The sequence below is a fragment of the Procambarus clarkii genome, chromosome 77 (assembly GCF_040958095.1).
Source record: "Procambarus clarkii isolate CNS0578487 chromosome 77, FALCON_Pclarkii_2.0, whole genome shotgun sequence".
Lineage (NCBI taxonomy): Eukaryota > Metazoa > Arthropoda > Malacostraca > Decapoda > Cambaridae > Procambarus > Procambarus clarkii.
Window position 1 is genome coordinate 21,225,376 of NC_091226.1, and position 20,925 is coordinate 21,246,300.

Below are 20,925 nucleotides of genomic sequence, written 5' to 3' on the forward strand. Positions count from 1 at the left end.
GCTCAGGCCTCGAAATTGGGATGTTTGGGATATTTTGAAAACTGCAGGGGGGATTGTGCAAAATGTGACTCACTGCCACTTACATTACTTGGCATATGTTGGGTATAAAAAGTCGTAATATCAAACTGCGAATACATGCAGAGAGAGAGAATTTGGCTCTAAAATATGGCTCAGGCCTCGAAATTGGGATATTTGGGATATTTTGAAAACTGCAGGGAGGTTTGGGACAAATGTGACCAAACGCCACTTTCAGTACTTGGCATATGTTGGGTATAAAAAGACGTAATTTCAAACTGCGAATACGTGCAGAGAGCCAGAATTTGGCTCCAAAATATGGCTCAGGCCTCGAAATTGGGATATTTGGGATATTTTGAAAACTGGAGAGGAGTTTGTGCAAAATGTGACTCACTGCCACTATCAGGACTTGGCATATGTTGGGTATAAAAATTCGTAATATCAAACTGCGAATACGTGCAGAGAGCCAGAATATGGCTCCAAAATATGGCTCAGGCCTCGAAATTGGGATATTTGGGATATTTTGAAAACTTCAGGGATGTTTGGGATAAATGTGACCAAACGCCGCTTTCATTACTTGGCATATGTTGGGTATAAAAAAGTTGCAATTTCAAACTGTGAATACATGCAAAGAGCCAGAAATTGGCTCCAAATTATGGCTCAGGCCTCGAAATTGGGATATTTGGGATATTTTGAAAACTGTGGGGAGGTTTGGGACAAATGTGACTCACTGCCGCTTTCAGTACTTGGCATATGATGGGTATAAAAATTCGTAATATTAAACTGCGAATACGTGCAGAGAGCTAGAATTTGGCTCCAAAATATGGCCCAGGCCTTGAAATTGGGATGTTTGGAATATTTTGAAAACTGCAGGGAAGTTTGTGCAAAATGTGACTCACTGCCGCGTCCAGTACTTGGCATATGTTGGGTACAAAAAGTCGTAATATCAAACTGCGAATACGTGCAGATAGCCAGAATTTGGCTCCAAAATATGACTCAGGCCTCGAAATTGGGATGTTTGGGATATTTTGAAAACTGCAGGGGAGTTTGCGACAAATATGACCAAACGCCGCTTTCAGTACTTGACATATGTTGGGTATAAAAAAAGTCGCAATTTCAAACTGCGAATACGTGCAGAGAGCCAGAATTTGGCTCCAAAATATGGCTCAGGCCTCGAAATTGGGATGTTTGGGATATTTTGAAAACTGCAGGGGACTTTCGGACACATATGACCAAACGCAGCTTTCAGTACTTGGCATATGTTGGGTATAAAAAGTTGTAATTTCAATTTGCGAATACATGCAGAGAGCCAGAATTTGGCTCCAAAATATGGCTCAGGCCTCGATATCGGGATATTTGTGATATTTTGAAAACTGCAGGGGGGATTGGGACAAATGTGACCAAACGCCGCTTTCAGTACTTCACATATGTTGGGTAGAAAAAAGTCGTCATTTCAAACTGCGAATACGTGCAGAGAGCTAGAATTTGGCTCCAAAATATGGCTCAGGCCTCGAAATTGGGATGTTTGGGATATTTTGAAAACTGCAGGGAAGTTTGTGCAAAATGTGACTCACTGCCGTGTCCATTACTTGGCATATGTTGGGTATAAAAAGTCGTACTATCAAACTGCGAATACGTGCAGAGAGCCAGAATTTGGCTCCAAAATATGGCTCAGGCCTCGAAATTGGGATATTTGGGATATTTTGAAAACTGCAGGGATGTTTGGGACAAATGAGACCAAACGCCGCTTTCAGTACTTGGCATATGTTGGGTATAAAAAAGTTGCAATTTCAAACTGTGAATACATGCAAAGAGCCAGAAATTGGCTCCAAATTATGGCTCAGGCCTCGAAATTGGGATATTTGGGATATTTTGAAAACTGTGGGGAGGTTTGGGACAAATGTGACTCACTGCCGCTTTCAGTACTTGGCATATGATGGGTATAAAAATTCGTAATATTAAACTGCGAATACGTGCAGAGAGCCAGAATTTGGCTCCAAAATATAGCTCAGGCCTCGATATTGGGATGTTTGGGATATTTTGAAAACTGCAGGGGGGATTGGGACAAATGTGACCAAACTCCACTTTCAGAACTTCGCATATGTTGGGTATAAAAAAGTCGTAATTTCAAACAGCGAATACGTGCAGAGAGCTAGAATTTGGCTCCAAAATATGGTTCAGGCCTCGAAATTGGGATGTTTGGGATATTTTGAAAACTGCAGGGAAGTTTGTGCAAAATGTGACTCACTGCCGCGTCCAGTACTTGGCATATGTTGGGTACAAAAAGTCGTAATATCAAACTGCGAATACGTGCAGATAGCCAGAATTTGGCTCCAAAATATTACTCAGGCCTCGAAATTGGGATGTTTGGGATATTTTGAAAACTGCAGGGGAGTTTGCGACAAATATGACCAAACGCCGCTTTCAGTACTTGACATATGTTGGGTATAAAAAAAGTCGAAATTTCAAACTGCGAATACGTGCAGAGAGCCAGAATTTGGCTCCAAAATATGGCTCAGGCCTCGAAATTGGGATGTTTGGGATATTTTGAAAACTGCAGGGGACTTTCGGACACATATGACCAAACGCAGCTTTCAGTACTTGGCATATGTTGGGAATAAAAAGTTGCAATTTCAATTTGCGAATACATGCAGAGAGCCAGAATTGGGCTCCAAAATATGGCTCAGGCCTCGATATTGGGATATTTGTGATATTTTGAAAACTGCAGGGGGGATTGGGACAAATGTGACCAAACGCCGCTTTCAGTACTTCACATATGTTGGGTATAAAAAAGTCGTAATTTCAAACTGCGAATACGAGCAGAGAGCTAGAATTTGGCTCCAAAATATGGCTCAGGCCTCGAAATTGGGATGTTTGGGATATTTTGAAAACTGCAGGGAAGTTTGTGCAAAATGTGACTCACTGCCGTGTCCAGTACTTGGCATATGTTGGGTATAAAAAGTCGTACTATCAAACTGCGAATACGTGCAGAGAGCCAGAATTTGGCTCCAAAATATGGCTCAGGCCTCGAAATTGGGATATTTGGGATATTTTGAAAACTGCGGGCATGTTTGGGACAAATGTGACTCACTGCCGCTTTCAGTACTTGGCATATGTTGGGTATAAAAAAGTTGCAATTTCAAACTGCGAATACGTGCAGAGAGCAAGAATTTGGCTCAAAAATATGGCTCATGCCTCGAAATTGGGATATTTGGGATATTTTGAAAACTGGAGGGGAGTTTGTGCAAATGTGACTCACTGCCACTATCAGGACTTGGCATATGTTGGGTAAAAAATTCGTAATATCAAACTGCGAATACGTGCAGAGAGCCAGAATATGGCTCCAAAATATGGCTCAGGCCTCGAAATTGGGATATTTGGGATATTTTGAAAACTGCAGGGATGTTTGGGGTAAATGTGACCAAACGCCGCTTTCATTACTTGGCATATGTTGGGTATAAAAAAGTTGCAATTTCAAACTGTGAATACATGCAAAGAGCCAGAAATTGGCTCCAAATTATGGCTCAGGCCTCGAAATTGGGATATTTGGGATATTTTGAAAACTGCGGGGAGGTTTGGGACAAATGTGACTCACTGCCGCTTTCAGTACTTGGCATATGATGGGTATAAAAATTCGTAATATTAAACTGCGAATACGTGCAGAGAGCTAGAATTTGGCTCCAAAATATGGCTCAGGCCTTGAAATTGGGATGTTTGGAATATTTTGAAAACTGCAGGGAAGTTTGTGCAAAATGTGACTCACTGCCGCGTCCAGTACTTGGCATATGTTGGGTACAAAAAGTCGTAATATCAAACTGCGAATACGTGCAGATAGCCAGAATTTGGCTCCAAAATATGACTCAGGCCTCGAAATTGGGATGTTTGGGATATTTTGAAAACTGCAGGGTAGTTTGCGACAAATATGACCAAACGCCGCTTTCAGTACTTGACATATGTTGGGTATAAAAAAAGTCGCAATTTCAAACTGCGAATACGTGCAGAGAGCCAGAATTTGGCTCCAAAATATGGCGCAGGCCTCGAAATTGGGATATTTGGGATATTTTGAAAACTGCAGGGGACTTTCGGACACATATGACCAAACGCAGCTTTCAGTACTTGGCATATGTTGGGTATAAAAAGTTGTAATTTCAATTTGCGAATACATGCAGAGAGCCAGAATTTGGCTCCAAAATATGGCTCAGGCCTCGATATTGGGATATTTGTGATATTTTGAAAACTGCAGGGGGGATTGGGACAAATGTGACCAAACGCCGCTTTCAGTACTTCACATATGTTGGGTAGAAAAAAGTCGTCATTTCAAACTGCGAATACGTGCAGAGAGCTAGAATTTGGCTCCAAAATATGGCTCAGGCCTCGAAATTGGGATGTTTGGGATATTTTGAAAACTGCAGGGAAGTTTGTGCAAAATGTGACTCACTGCCGTGTCCATTACTTGGCATATGTTGGGTATAAAAAGTCGTACTATCAAACTGCGAATACGTGCAGAGAGCCAGAATTTGGCTCCAAAATATGGCTCAGGCCTCGAAATTGGGATATTTGGGATATTTTGAAAACTGCAGGGATGTTTGGGACAAATGAGACCAAACGCCGCTTTCAGTACTTGGCATATGTTGGGTATAAAAAAGTTGCAATTTCAAACTGTGAATACATGCAAAGAGCCAGAAATTGGCTCCAAATTATGGCTCAGGCCTCGAAATTGGGATATTTGGGATATTTTGAAAACTGTGGGGAGGTTTGGGACAAATGTGACTCACTGCCGCTTTCAGTACTTGGCATATGATGGGTATAAAAATTCGTAATATTAAACTGCGAATACGTGCAGAGAGCCAGAATTTGGCTCCAAAATATAGCTCAGGCCTCGATATTGGGATGTTTGGGATATTTTGAAAACTGCAGGGGGGATTGGGACAAATGTGACCAAACTCCACTTTCAGAACTTCGCATATGTTGGGTATAAAAAAGTCGTAATTTCAAACAGCGAATACGTGCAGAGAGCTAGAATTTGGCTCCAAAATATGGTTCAGGCCTCGAAATTGGGATGTTTGGGATATTTTGAAAACTGCAGGGAAGTTTGTGCAAAATGTGACTCACTGCCGCGTCCAGTACTTGGCATATGTTGGGTACAAAAAGTCGTAATATCAAACTGCGAATACGTGCAGATAGCCAGAATTTGGCTCCAAAATATTACTCAGGCCTCGAAATTGGGATGTTTGGGATATTTGAAAACTGCAGGGGAGTTTGCGACAAATATGACCAAACGCCGCTTTCAGTACTTGACATATGTTGGGTATAAAAAAAAGTCGAAATTTCAAACTGCGAATACGTGCAGAGAGCCAGAATTTGGCTCCAAAAATATGGCTCAGGCCTCGAAATTGGGATGTTTGGGATATTTTGAAAACTGCAGGGACTTTCGGACACATATGACCAAACGCAGCTTCAGTACTTGGCATATGTTGGGTATAAAAAGTTGCAATTTCAATTTGCGAATACATGCAGAGAGCCAGAATTTGGCTCCAAAATATGGCTCAGGCCTCGATATTGGGATATTTGTGATATTTTGAAAACTGCAGGGGGGATTGGGACAAATGTGACCAAACGCCGCTTTCAGTACTTCACATATGTTGGGTATAAAAAAGTCGTAATTTCAAACTGCGAATACGAGCAGAGAGCTAGAATTTGGCTCCAAAATATGGCTCAGGCCTCGAAATTGGGATGTTTGGGATATTTTGAAAACTGCAGGGAAGTTTGTGCAAAATGTGACTCACTGCCGTGTCCAGTACTTGGCATATGTTGGGTATAAAAAGTCGTACTATCAAACTGCGAATACGTGCAGAGAGCCAGAATTTGGCTCCAAAATATGGCTCAGGCCTCGAAATTGGGATATTTGGGATATTTTGAAAACTGCGGGGATGTTTGGGACAAATGTGACTCACTGCCGCTTTCAGTACTTGGCATATGTTGGGTATAAAAAAGTTGCAATTTCAAACTGCGAATACGTGCAGAGAGCAAGAATTTGGCTCAAAAATATGGCTCATGCCTCGAAATTGGGATATTTGGGATATTTTGAAAATTGGAGGGGAGTTTGTGCAAAATGTGACTCACTGCCACCTTCAGTACTTGGCATATGTTGGGTATAAAAAAGTTGCAATTTCAAACTGCGAATACGTGCAGAGAGCCAGAATTTGGCTCCAAAATATGGCTCAGGCCTCGATATTTGGATGTTTGGGATATTTTAAAAACTGCGGGGAGGTTTGGGACAAATGTGACTCACTGCCGCTTTCAGTACTTGGCATATGATGGGTATGAAAATTCGTAATATCAAACTGCGAATGCGTGCAGAGAGCCAGAATTTGGCTCCAAAATATGGCTCAGGCCTCGCTATTGGGATGTTTGGGACATTTTGAAAACTGCAGGAAAGTTTGGGACAAATGTGACCAAACGCCGCTTTCAATACTTCACATATGTTGGGTATAAAAAAGTTGTAATTTTAAACTGCGAATACGTGCAGAGAGCCAGAATTTGGGTCCAAAATATGGCTCAGGCCTCGAAATTGGGATATTTGGGATATTTTGAAAACTGGAGGGGAGTTTGTGCAAAATGTGACTCACTGCCACTTTCAGTACTTGGCATATGTTGGGTATAAAATTCGTAATATCAAACTGCGAATACGTGCAGAGAGCCAGAATTTGGCTCCAAAATATGGCTCAGGCCTCGATATTGGGATGTTTGGGATACTTGGAAAACTGCATAATGTTTTGAGACAAATGTGACCAAACGCCGCTTTCAGTACTTCGCATATGTTGCGAATAAAAAAAGTCGTAATTTCAAACTGCGAATACGTGCAGAGAGCCAGACTTTGGCTCCAAAATATGGCTCAGGCCTCAAAATTGGGATGTTTGGGATATTTTGAAAACTGCAGGGGAGTTTGAGCAAAATGTGACTCACTGCTGCGTCAGTACTTGGCATTTGTTGGGTATAAAAGTCGTAATATCAAACTGTGAATACATGCAAAGAGCCAGAAATTGGCTCCAAAATATGGCTCAGGCCTCGAAATTGGGATATTTGGGATATTTTGAAAACTGCGGGGAGGTTTGGGACAAATGTGACTCACTGCCGCTTTCAGTACTTGGCATATGATGGGTATAAAAATTCGTAATATCAAACTGCGAATACGTGCAGAGAGCCAGAATTTGGCTCCAAAATATGGCTCAGGCCTCGATATTGGGATGTTTGGGACATTTTGAAAACTGCAGGAAGGTTTGGGACAAATGTGACCAAACGCCGCTTTCAATACTTCGCATATGTTGGGTATAAAAAATTTGTAATTTTTAACTGTGAATACGTGCAGAGAGCCAGAATTTGGGTCCAAAATATGGCTCAGGCCTCGAAATTGGGATATTTGGGATATATCGAAAACTGCAGGGGAGTTTGTGCAAAATGTGACTCACTGCCGCTTTCAGGACTTGGCATATGTTGGGTATAAAAATTCGTAATATCAAACTGCGAATACGTGCAGAGAGCTAGAATTTGGCTCCAATATATGGCTCAGGCCTCGAAATTGGGATATTTGGGATATTTTGAAAACTGCGGGGATGTTTGGGACAAATGTGACTCACTGCCGCTTTCAGTACTTGGCATATGATGGGTATAAAAATTCGTAATATCAAACTGCGAATACGTGCAGACAGCCTGAATTTGGCTCCAAAATATGACTCAGGCCTCGAAATTGGGAAGTTTGGGATATTTTGAAAACTGCAGGGGAGTTTGCGACAAATATGACCAAACGCCGCTTTCAGTACTTGACATATGTTGGGTATAAAAAAAGTCGCAATTTCAAACTGCGAATACGTGCAGAGAGCCAGAATTTGGCTCCAAAATATGGCTCAGGCCTCGAAATTGGGATGTTTGGGATATTTTGAAAACTGCAGGGGACTTTGGGACACATATGACCAAACGCAGCTTTCAGTACTTGGCATATGTTGGGTATAAAAAGTTGTAATTTCAAACTGCGAATACATGCAGAGAGCCAGAATTTGGCTCCAAAATATGGCTCAGGCCTCGATATTGGGATATTTTGAAAACTGCAGGGGGGATTAGGACAAATGTGTCCAAACGCCGCTTTCAGTACTTCGCATATGTTGGGTATAAAAAGTCGTAATTTCAAACTGCGAATACGTGCAGAGAGCTAGAATTTGGCTCCAAAATATGGCTCAGGCCTCGAAATTGGGATGTTTGGGATATTTTGAAAACTGCAGGAAAGTTTGTGCAAAATGTGACTCACTGCCGCGTCCAGTACTTGGCATATGTTGGGTATAAAAAGACGTAATATCAAACTGCGAATACGTGCAGAGAGCCAGAATTTGGCTCCAAAATATGGCTCATGCCTCGAAATTGGGATATTTGGGATATTTTGAAAACTGGAGGGGAGTTTGTGCAAAATGTGACTCACTGCCACTATCAGGACTTTGCATATGTTGGGTATAAAAAGTCGTAATTTAAAACTGTGAATACATGCAAAGAGCCAGAAATTGGCTCCAAAATATGGCTCAGGCCTCGAAATTGGGATATTTGGGATATTTTGAAAACTGCGGGGAGGTTTGGGACAAATGTGACTCACTGCCGCTTTCAGTACTTGGCATATGATGGGTATAAAAGTTCGTAATATCAAACTGCGAATACGTGCAGAGAGCCAGAATTTGGCTCCAAAATATGGCTCAAGCCTCGATATTGGGATGTTTGGGACATTTTGAAAACTGCAGGAAGGTTTGGGATAAATGTGACCAAACGCCGCTTTCAATACTTCGCATATGTTGGGTATAAAAAATTTGTAATTTTAAACTGTGAATACGTGCAGAGAGCCAGAATTTGGGTCCAAAATATGGCTCAGGCCTCGAAATTGGGATATTGGGATATATCGAAAACTGCAGGGGAGTTTGTGCAAAATGTGACTCACTGCCGCTTTCAGGACTTGGCATATGTTGGGTATAAAAATTCGTAATATCAAACTGCGAATACGTGCAGAGAGCCAGAATTTGCCTCCAAAATATGGCTCAGGCCTCGAAATTGGGATATTTGAGATATTTTGAAAACTGTGGGGATGTTTGGGACAAATGTGACTCACTGCCGCTTTCAAGACTTGGCATATGTTGGGTATAAAAATTCGTAATATCAAACTGCGAATACGTGCAGAGAGCCAGAATTTGGCTCCAAAATATGGCTCAGGCCTCGAAATTGGGATGTTTGGGATATTTTGAAAACTGGAGGAAGGTTTGAAGCAAATATAACCAAACGCCGCTTTCAGGACTTGGCATATGTTGGGTATGAAAATTCGTAATTTCAAATTGCGAATACGTAAAGAGAGCCTGAATTTGGCTCCAAAATATGGCTCTGGCCTCGAAATTGGGATGTTTGGGATATTTAGAAAAATGCAGGGGAGTTTGTGCAAAATGTGACTTATTGCCGCTTTCAGTACTTGGCATATGTTTGGTATAATAAGTCGTATTTTCAACCTGCGAATACGTGCAGAGAGCTAGAATTTGCAAAATGTGACTCACTGCCGCTTCCAGTACTTGGCATATGTTGGGTATAAAAATTCGTAACATCAAACTGCGAATACGTGCAGAGAGCTAGAATTTGGCTCCAATATATGGCTCAGGCCTCGAAATTGGGATATTTGGGATATTTTGAAAACTGCGGGGATGTTTGGGACAAATGTGACTCACTGCCACTTTCAGTACTTGGCATATGATGGGTATAAAAATTCGTAATATCAAACTGCGAATACGTGCAGACAGCCTGAATTTGGCTCCAAAATATGACTCAGGCCTCGAAATTGGGAAGTTTGGGATATTTTGAAAACTGCAGGGGAGTTTGCGACAAATATGACCAAACGCCGCTTTCAGTACTTGACATATGTTGGGTATAAAAAAAAGTCGCAATTTCAAACTGCGAATACGTGCAGAGAGCCAGAATTTGGCTCCAAAATATGGCTCAGGCCTCGATATTTGGATGTTTGGGATATTTTAAAAACTGCGGGGAGGTTTGGGACAAATGTGACTCACTGCCGCTTTCAGTACTTGGCATATGATGGGTATGAAAATTCGTAATATCAAACTGCGAATGCGTGCAGAGAGCCAGAATTTGGCTCCAAAATATGGCTCAGGCCTCGCTATTGGGATGTTTGGGACATTTTGAAAACTGCAGGAAAGTTTGGGACAAATGTGACCAAACGCCGCTTTCAATACTTCACATATGTTGGGTATAAAAAAGTTGTAATTTTAAACTGCGAATACGTGCAGAGAGCCAGAATTTGGGTCCAAAATATGGCTCAGGCCTCGAAATTGGGATATTTTGAAAACTGGAGGGGAGTTTGTGCAAAATGTGACTCACTGCCACTTTCAGTACTTGGCATATGTTGGGTATAAAATTCGTAATATCAAACTGCGAATACGTGCAGAGAGCCAGAATTTGGCTTCAAAATATGGCTCAGGCCTCGATATTGGGATGTTTGGGATACTTGGAAAACTGCATAATGTTTTGAGACAAATGTGACCAAACGCCGCTTTCAGTACTTCGCATATGTTGCGAATAAAAAAAGTCGTAATTTCAAACTGCGAATACGTGCAGAGAGCCAGACTTTGGCTCCAAAATATGGCTCAGGCCTCAAAATTGGGATGTTTGGGATATTTTGAAAACTGCAGGGGAGTTTGAGCAAAATGTGACTCACTGCTGCGTCCAGTACTTGGCATTTGTTGGGTATAAAAAGTCGTAATATCAAACTGTGAATACATGCAAAGAGCCAGAAATTGGCTCCAAAATATGGCTCAGGCCTCGAAATTGGGATATTTGGGATATTTTGAAAACTGCGGGGAGGTTTGGGACAAATGTGACTCACTGCCGCTTTCAGTACTTGGCATATGATGGGTATAAAAATTCGTAATATCAAACTGCGAATACGTGCAGAGAGCCAGAATTTGGCTCCAAAATATGGCTCAGGCCTCGATATTGGGATGTTTGGGACATTTTGAAAACTGCAGGAAGGTTTGGGACAAATGTGACCAAACGCCGCTTTCAATACTTCGCATATGTTGGGTATAAAAAATTTGTAATTTTTAACTGTGAATACGTGCAGAGAGCCAGAATTTGGTTCCAAAATATGGCTCAGGCCTCGAAATTGGGATATTTGGGATATATCGAAAACTGCAGGGGAGTTTGTGCAAAATGTGACTCACTGCCGCTTTCAGGACTTGGCATATGTTGGGTATAAAAATTCGTAATATCAAACTGCGAATACGTGCAGAGAGCTAGAATTTGGCTCCAATATATGGCTCAGGCCTCGAAATTGGGATATTTGGGATATTTTGAAAACTGCGGGGATGTTTGGGACAAATGTGACTCACTGCCGCTTTCAGTACTTGGCATATGATGGGTATAAAAATTCGTAATATCAAACTGCGAATACGTGCAGACAGCCTGAATTTGGCTCCAAAATATGACTCAGGCCTCGAAATTGGGAAGTTTGGGATATTTTGAAAACTGCAGGGGAGTTTGCGACAAATATGACCAAACGCCGCTTTCAGTACTTGACATATGTTGGGTATAAAAAAAGTCGCAATTTCAAACTGCGAATACGTGCAGAGAGCCAGAATTTGGCTCCAAAATATGGCTCAGGCCTCGAAATTGGGATGTTTGGGATATTTTGAAAACTGCAGGGGACTTTGGGACACATATGACCAAACGCAGCTTTCAGTACTTGGCATATGTTGGGTATAAAAAGTTGTAATTTCAAACTGCGAATACATGCAGAGAGCCAGAATTTGGCTCCAAAATATGGCTCAGGCCTCGATATTGGGATATTTTGAAAACTGCAGGGGGGATTAGGACAAATGTGTCCAAACGCCGCTTTCAGTACTTCGCATATTTTGGGTATAAAAAAGTCGTAATTTCAAACTGCGAATACGTGCAGAGAGCTAGAATTTGGCTACAAAATATGGCTCAGGCCTCGAAATTGGGATGTTTGGGATATTTTGAAAACTGCAGGAAAGTTTGTGCAAAATGTGACTCACTGCCGCGTCCAGTACTTGGCATATGTTGGGTATAAAAAGTCGTAATATCAAACTGCGAATACGTGCAGAGAGCCAGAATTTGGCTCCAAAATATAGCTCATGCCTCGAAATTGGGATATTTGGGATATTTTGAAAACTGGAGGGGAGTTTGTGCAAAATGTGACTCACTGCCACTATCAGGACTTTGCATATGTTGGGTATAAAAAGTCGTAATTTAAAACTGTGAATACATGCAAAGAGCCAGAAATTGGCTCCAAAATATGGCTCAGGCCTCGAAATTGGGATATTTGGGATATTTTGAAAACTGCGGGGAGGTTTGGGACAAATGTGACTCACTGCCGCTTTCAGTACTTGGCATATGATGGGTATAAAAATTCGTAATATCAAACTGCGAATACGTGCAGAGAGCCAGAATTTGGCTCTAAAATATGGCTCAGGCCTCGATATTGGGATGTTTGGGACATTTTGAAAACTGCAGGAAGGTTTGGGATAAATGTGACCAAACGCCGCTTTCAATACTTCGCATATGTTGGGTATAAAAAATTTGTAATTTTAAACTGTGAATACGTGCAGAGAGCCAGAATTTGGGTCCAAAATATGGCTCAGGCCTCGAAATTGGGATATTTGGGATATATCGGAAACTGCAGGGGAGTTTGTGCAAAATGTGACTCACTGCCGCTTTCAGGACTTGGCATATGTTGGGTATAAAAATTCGTAATATCAAACTGCGAATACGTGCAGAGAGCCAGAATTTGGCTCCAAAATATGGCTCAGGCCTCGAAATTGGGATATTTGAGATATTTTGAAAACTGCGGGGATGTTTGGGACAAATGTGACTCACTGCCGCTTTCAGGACTTGGCATATGTTGGGTATAAAAATTCGTAATATCAAACTGCGAATACGTGCAGAGAGCCAGAATTTGGCTCCAAAATATGGCTCAGGCCTCGAAATTGGGATGTTTGGGATATTTTGAAAACTGGAGGAAGGTTTGAAGCAAATATAACCAAACGCCGCTTTCAGGACTTGGCATATGTTGGGTATGAAAATTCGTAATTTCAAATTGCGAATACGTAAAGAGAGCCTGAATTTGGCTCCAAAATATGGCTCTGGCCTCGAAATTGGGATGTTTGGGATATTTAGAAAAATGCAGGGGAGTTTGTGCAAAATGTGACTTATTGCCGCTTTCAGTACTTGGCATATGTTTGGTATAATAAGTCGTATTTTCAACCTGCGAATACGTGCAGAGAGCTAGAATTTGCAAAATGTGACTCACTGCCGCTTCCAGTACTTGACATATGTTGGGTATAAAAAGTCGTAATATCAAACTGCGAATACGTGCAGAGAGCCAGAATTTGGCTCCAAAATATGGCTCAGGCCTCGAAATTGGGGTATTTGGAATATTTTGAAAACTGCAGGGAGGTTTGGGACAAATGTGACCAAACGCCGCTTTCAGAACTTGGCATATGTTGGGTATAAAAAGACGTAATTTCAAACTGCGAATACGTGCAGAGAGCCAGAATTTGGCTCCAAAATATGGCTCAGGCCTCGAAATTGGGATATTTGGGATATTTTGAAAACTGGAGGGGAGTTTGTGCAAAATGTGACTCTCTGCCGCTTGCAGTACTTAGCATATGTTGGGTATAAAAAGTCGTAATTTCAAACTGCGAATACGAGCAGAGAGCCTGAATTTGGCTCCAAAATATGGCTCAGGCCTCGAAATTGGGATGTTTGGGATATTTTGAAAACTGCAGGGGGGATTGTGCAAAATGTGACTCACTGCCGCTTACATTACTTGGCATATGTTGGGTATAAAAAGTCGTAATTTCAAACTGCGAATACGTGCAGAGAGCCAGAATTTGGCTCCAAAATATGGCTCAGGCCTCGAAATTGGGATATTTGGGATATTTTGAAAATTGCAGGGAGGTTTGGGACAAATGTGACCAAACGCCGCTTTCAGTGCTTGGCACATGTTGGGTATAAAAAGACGTAATTTCGAACTGCGAATACGTGCATAGAGCCAGAATTTGGCTCCAATATATGGCTCAGGCCTCGAAATTGGGATATTTGGGATATATCGAAAACTGCAGGGGAATTTGTGCAAAATGTGACTCACTGCCGCTTTCAGGACTTGGCATATGTTGGGTATAAAAAGTCGAAATATTATACTGCGAATACGTGCAGAGAGCCAGAATTTGGCTCCAAAATATGGCTCAGGCCTCGAAATTGGGATATTTGGGATATTTTGAAAACTGCACGGAGGTTTGGGACAAATGTGACCAAACGCCTCTTTCAGTACTTGGCATATGTTGGGTATAAAAAAAAGTCGCAATTTCAAACTGCGAATACGTGCAGAGAGCCAGAATTTGGTTCCAAAATATGGCTCAGGCCTCTAAATTGGGATATTTCGGATATTTCGAAAACTGCAGGGGAGTTTTTGCAAAATGTGACTCACTGCCGCTTTTAGGACTTGGCATATGTTGGGTATAAAAAGTCGTAATATCAAACTGCGAATACGTGCATAGAGCCAGAATTTGGCTCCAAAATATGGCTCAGGCCTCGAAATTGAGATGTTTGGGATATTTTGAAAGCTGGAGGGAGGTTTGGGACAAATGTGACCAAACGCCGCTTTTAGTACTTGGCATATGTTGGGTATAAAAAAGTCGCAATTTCAAACTGCGAATACGTGCATAGAGCCAGAATTTGGCTCCAAAATATTGCTCAGGCCTCGAAATTGGGATGTTTAGGATATTTTGAAAACTGAACGGGAGTTTGTGCAAAATGTGACTCACTGCCGCTTTCAGTACTTGGCATATGTTGGGTATAAAAAGTCGTAATATCAAACTGCGAATACATGCAGTGAGAGAGAATTTGGCTCCAAAATATGGCTCAGGCCTCGAAATTGGGATATTTGGGATATTTTGAAAACTGCAGGGAGGTTTGGGACAAATGTGACCAAATGCCGCTTTCAGTACTCGGCATATGTTGGGTATAAAAAGACGTAATTTCGAACTGCGAATACGTGCAGAGAGCCAGAATTTGGCTCCAAAATATGGCTAAGGCCTCGAATTTTGGATGTTTGGGATATTTTGAAACTGCAGGGGAGTTTGTGCAAAATGTGACTCACTGCCGCGTCCAGTACTTGGCATATGTTTGGTATAAAAAGTCGTAATATCAAACTGCGAATACGTGCAGAGAGCCAGAATTTGGCTCCAAAATATGGCTCAGGCCTCGAAATTGGGATATTTGGGTTACTTTGAAAACTGCAGGGAGGTTTGGGACAAATGTGACCAAACACCGCTTTCAGTACTTGGCGTATGTTGGATATAAAAAATCGCAATTTCAAACTGCGAATACGTGCAGAGAGCCAGAATTTTGCTCCAAAATATGTCTCAGGCCTCGAAATTGGGATATTTCGAAAACTGCAGGGGAGTTCGTGCAAAATGTGACTCACTGCCGCTTTCAGGATTTGGCATATGTTTGGTATAAAAAGTTGTAATATCAAACTGCGAATACGTGCATAGAGCCAGAATTTGGCTCCAAAATATGGATCAGGCCTCGAAATTGGGATGTTTGGGATATTTTGAAAACTGCAGGGGAGTTTGTGCAAAATGTGACTCATTGCCGCTTTCAGGACTTGGCATATGTTGGGTATACAAAGTCGTAATATCAAACTGCGAATACGTGCAGAGAGCCAGAATTTGGCTCCAAAATATGGCTCAGGCCTCGAATTTTGGATGTTTGGGATATTTTGAAAACTGCAGGGGAGTTTGTGCAAAATGTGACTCACTGCCGCGTCCAGTACTTGGCATATGTTTGGTATAAAAAGTTGTAATATCAAACTGCGAATACTTGCAGAGAGCCAGAATTTGGGTCCAAAATATGGCTCAGGCCTCGAAATTGGGATATTTGGGTTACTTATAAAACTGCAGGGAGGTTTGGGACAAATGTGACCAAACGCCGCTTTCAGTACTTGGCATATGTTGGATATAAAAAATCGCAATTTCAAACTGCGAATACGTGCAGAGAGCCAGAATTTTGCTCCAAAATATGTCTCAGGCCTCGAAATTGGGATATTTGGGATATTTCGAAAACTGCAGGGGGGATTGGGACAAATGTGACCAAACTCCGCTTTCAGAACTTCGCATATGTTGGGTATAAAAAAGTCGTAATTTCAAACAGCGAATACGTGCAGAGAGCTAGAATTTTGCTCCAAAATATGGTTCAGGCCTCGAAATTGGGATGTTTGGGATATTTTGAAAACTGCAGGGAAGTTTGTGCAAAATGTGACTCACTGCCGCGTCCAGTACTTGGCATATGTTGGGTACAAAAAGTCGTAATATCAAACTGCGAATACGTGCAGATAGCCAGAATTTGGCTCCAAATATTACTCAGGCCTCGAAATTGGGATGTTTGGGATATTTTGAAAACTGCAGGGGAGTTTGCGACAAATATGACCAAACGCCGCTTTCAGTACTTGACATATGTTGGGTATAAAAAAAGTCGAAATTTCAAACTGCGAATACGTGCAGAGAGCCAGAATTTGGCTCCAAAATATGGCTCAGGCCTCGAAATTGGGATGTTTGGGATATTTTGAAAACTGCAGGGGACTTTCGGACACATATGACCAAACGCAGCTTTCAGTACTTGGCATATGTTGGGTACAAAAAGTCGTAATATCAAACTGCAAATACGTGCAGAGAGCCAGAATTTGGCTCCAAAATATGGCTCAGGCCTCGATATTGGGATGTTTGGGACATTTTGAAAACTGCAGGAAGGTTTAGGACAAATGTGACCAAACGCCGCTTTCAATACTTCACATATGTTGGGTATAAAAAAGTTGTAATTTTAAACTGCGAATACGTGCAGAGAGCCAGAATTTGGGTCCAAAATATGGCTCAGGCCTCGAAATTGGGATATTTGGGATATTTTGTAAACTGGAGGGGAGTTTGTGCAAAATGTGACTCACTGCCGCGTCCAGTACTTGGCATATGTTGGGTATAAAAAGTCTTAATATCAAACTGCGAATACGTGCAGATAGCCAGAATTTGGCTCCAAAATATGACTCAGGCCTCGAAATTGGGATGTTTGGGATATTTTGAAAACTGCAGGGGAGTTTGCGACAAATATGACCAAACGCCGCTTTCAGTACTTGACATATGTTGGGTATAAAAAAGTCGCAATTTCAAACTGCGAATACATGAAGAGAGCCAGAATTTGGCTCCAAAATATGGCTCAGGCCTCGAAATTGGGATGTTTGGGATATTTTGAAACTGCAGGGGACTTTGGGACACATATGACCAAACGCAGCTTTCTGTACTTGGCATATGTTGGGTATAAAAAGTTGTAATTTCAAACTGCGAATACATGCAGAGAGCCAGAATTTGGCTCCAAAATATGGCTCAGGCCTCGATATTGGGATATTTTGAAAACTGCAGGAAGGTTTGGGACAAATGTGACCAAACGCCGCTTTCAATACTTCGCATATGTTGGGTATAAAAAAATTGTAATTTTAAACTGTGAAAAAGTGCAGAGAGCCAGAATTTGGGTCCAAAATATGGCTCAGGCCTCGAAATTGGGATATTTGGGATATATCGAAAACTGCAGGGGAGTTTGTGCAAAATGTGACTCACTGCCGCTTTCAGGACTTGGAATATGTTGGGTATAAAAATTCGTAATATCAAACTGCGAATACGTGCAGAGAGCCAGAATTTGGCTCCAAAATATGGCTCAGGCCTCGAAATTGGGATATTTGGGATATTTTGAAAACTGCGGGGATGTTTGGGACAAATGTGACTCACTGCCGCTTTCAGTACTTGGCATATGATGGGTATAAAAATTCGTAATATCAAACTGCGAATACGTGCAGAGAGCAAGAATTTGGCTCCAAAATATGGCTCAGGCCTCGAAATTGGGATATTTGGGATATTTTGAAAACTGGAGAGGAGTTTGTGCAAAATGTGACTCACTGCCACTATCAGGACTTGGCATATGTTGGGTATAAAAAATTCGTAATATCAAACTGCGAATACGTGCAGAGAGCCAGAATTTGGCTCCAAAATATGGCTCAGGCCTCGAAATTGGGATATTTGGGATATTTTGAAAACTGCAGGGATGTTGGGATAAATGTGACCAAACGCCGCTTTCATTACTTGGCATATGTTGGGTATAAAAAAGTTGCAATTTCAAACTGTGAATACATGCAAAGAGCCAGAAATTGGCTCCAAATTATGGCTCAGGCCTCGAAATTGGGATATTTGGGATATTTTGAAAACTGCGGGGAGGTTTGGGACAAATGTGACTCACTGCCGCTTTCAGTACTTGGCATATGATGGGTATAAAAATTCGTAATATTAAACTGCGAATACGTGCAGAGAGCTAGAATTTGGCTCCAAAATATGGCTCAGGCCTTGAAATTGGGATGTTTGGGATATTTTGAAAACTGCAGGGAAGTTTGTGCAAAATGTGACTCACTGCTGCGTCCAGTACTTGGCATATGTTGGGTATAAAAAGTCGTAATATCAAACTGCGAATACGTGCAGAGAGCCAGAATTTGGCTCCAAAATATAGCTCATGCCTCGAATTTGGGATATTTGGGATATTTTGAAAACTGGAGGGGAGTTTGTGCAAAATGTGACTCACTGCCACTATCAGGACTTTGCATATGTTGGGTATAAAAAGTCGTAATTTAAAACTGTGAATACATGCAAAGAGCCAGAAATTGGCTCCAAAATATGGCTCAGGCCTCGAAATTGGGATATTTGGGATATTTGAAAACTGCGGGGAGGTTTGGGACAAATGTGACTCACTGCCGCTTTCAGTACTTGGCATATGATGGGTATAAAAATTCGTAATATCAAACTGCGAATACGTGCAGAGAGCCAGAATTTGGCTCCAAAATATGGCTCAGGCCTCGATATTGGGATGTTTGGGACATTTTGAAAACTGCAGGAAGGTTTGGGATAAATGTGACCAAACGCCGCTTTCAATACTTCGCATATGTTGGGTATAAAAAATTTGTAATTTTAAACTGTGAATACGTGCAGAGAGCCAGAATTTGGGTCCAAAATATGGCTCAGGCCTCGAAATTGGGATATTTGGGATATATCGAAAACTGCAGGGGAGTTTGTGCAAAATGTGACTCACTGCCGCTTTCAGGACTTGGCATATGTTGGGTATAAAAATTCGTAATATCAAACTGCGAATACGTGCAGAGAGCCAGAATTTGGCTCCAAAATATGGCTCAGGCCTCGAAATTGGGATATTTGAGATATTTTGAAAACTGCGGGGATGTTTGGGACAAATGTGACTCACTGCCGCTTTCAGGACTTGGCATATGTTGGGTATAAAAATTCGTAATATCAAACTGCGAATACGTGCAGAGAGCCAGAATTTGGCTCCAAAATATGGCTCAGGCCTCGAAATTGGGATGTTTGGGATATTTTGAAAAACTGGAGGAAGGTTTGAAGCAAATATAACCAAACGCCGCTTTCAGGACTTGGCATATGTTGGGTATGAAAATTCGTAATTTCAAATTGCGAATACGTAAAGAGAGCCTGAATTTGGCTCCAAAATATGGCTCTGGCCTCGAAATTGGGATGTTTGGGATATTTAGAAAAATGCAGGGGAGTTTGTGCAAAATGTGACTTATTGCCGCTTTCAGTACTTGGCATATGTTTGGTATAATAAGTCGTATTTTCAACCTGCGAATACGTGCAGAGAGCTAGAATTTGCAAAATGTGACTCACTGCCGCTTCCAGTACTTGACATATGTTGGGTATAAAAAGTCGTAATATCAAACTGCGAATACGTGCAGAGAGCCAGAATTTGGCTCCAAAATATGGCTCAGGCCTCGAAATTGGGGTATTTGGAATATTTTGAAAACTGCAGGGAGGTTTGGGACAAATGTGACCAAACGCCGCTTTCAGAACTTGGCATATGTTGGGTATAAAAAGACGTAATTTCAAACTGCGAATACGTGCAGAGAGCCAGAATTTGGCTCCAAAATATGGCTCAGGCCTCGAAATTGGGATATTTGGGATATTTTGAAAACTGGAGGGGAGTTTGTGCAAAATGTGACTCTCTGCCGCTTGCAGTACTTAGCATATGTTGGGTATAAAAAGTCGTAATTTCAAACTGCGAATACGAGCAGAGAGCCTGAATTTGGCTCCAAAATATGGCTCAGGCCTCGAAATTGGGATGTTTGGGATATTTTGAAAACTGCAGGGGGGATTGTGCAAAATGTGACTCACTGCCGCTTACATTACTTGGCATATGTTGGGTATAAAAAGTCGTAATATCAAACTGCGAATACATGCAGAGAGAGAGAATTTGGCTCTAAAATATGGCTCAGGCCTCGAAATTGGGATATTTGGGATATTTTGAAAACTGCAGGGAGGTTTGGGACAAATGTGACCAAACGCCACTTTCAGTACTTGGAATATGTTGGGTATAAAAAGACGTAATTTCAAACTGCGAATACGTGCAGAGAGCCAGAATTTGGCTCCAAAATATGGCTCAGGCCTCGAAATTGGGATATTTGGGATATTTTGAAAATTGCAGGGAGGTTTGGGACAAATGTGACCAAACGCCGCTTTCAGTGCTTGGCACATGTTGGGTATAAAAGACGTAATTTCGAACTGCGAATACGTGCATAGAGCCGAATTTGGCTCCAATATATGGCTCAGGCCTCTCGAAATTGGGATATTTGGGATATATCGAAAACTGCAGGGGAATTTGTGCAAATGTGACTCACTGCCGCTTTCAGGACTTGGCATATGTTGGTTATAAAAAGTCGAAATATTATACTGCGAATACGTGCAGAGA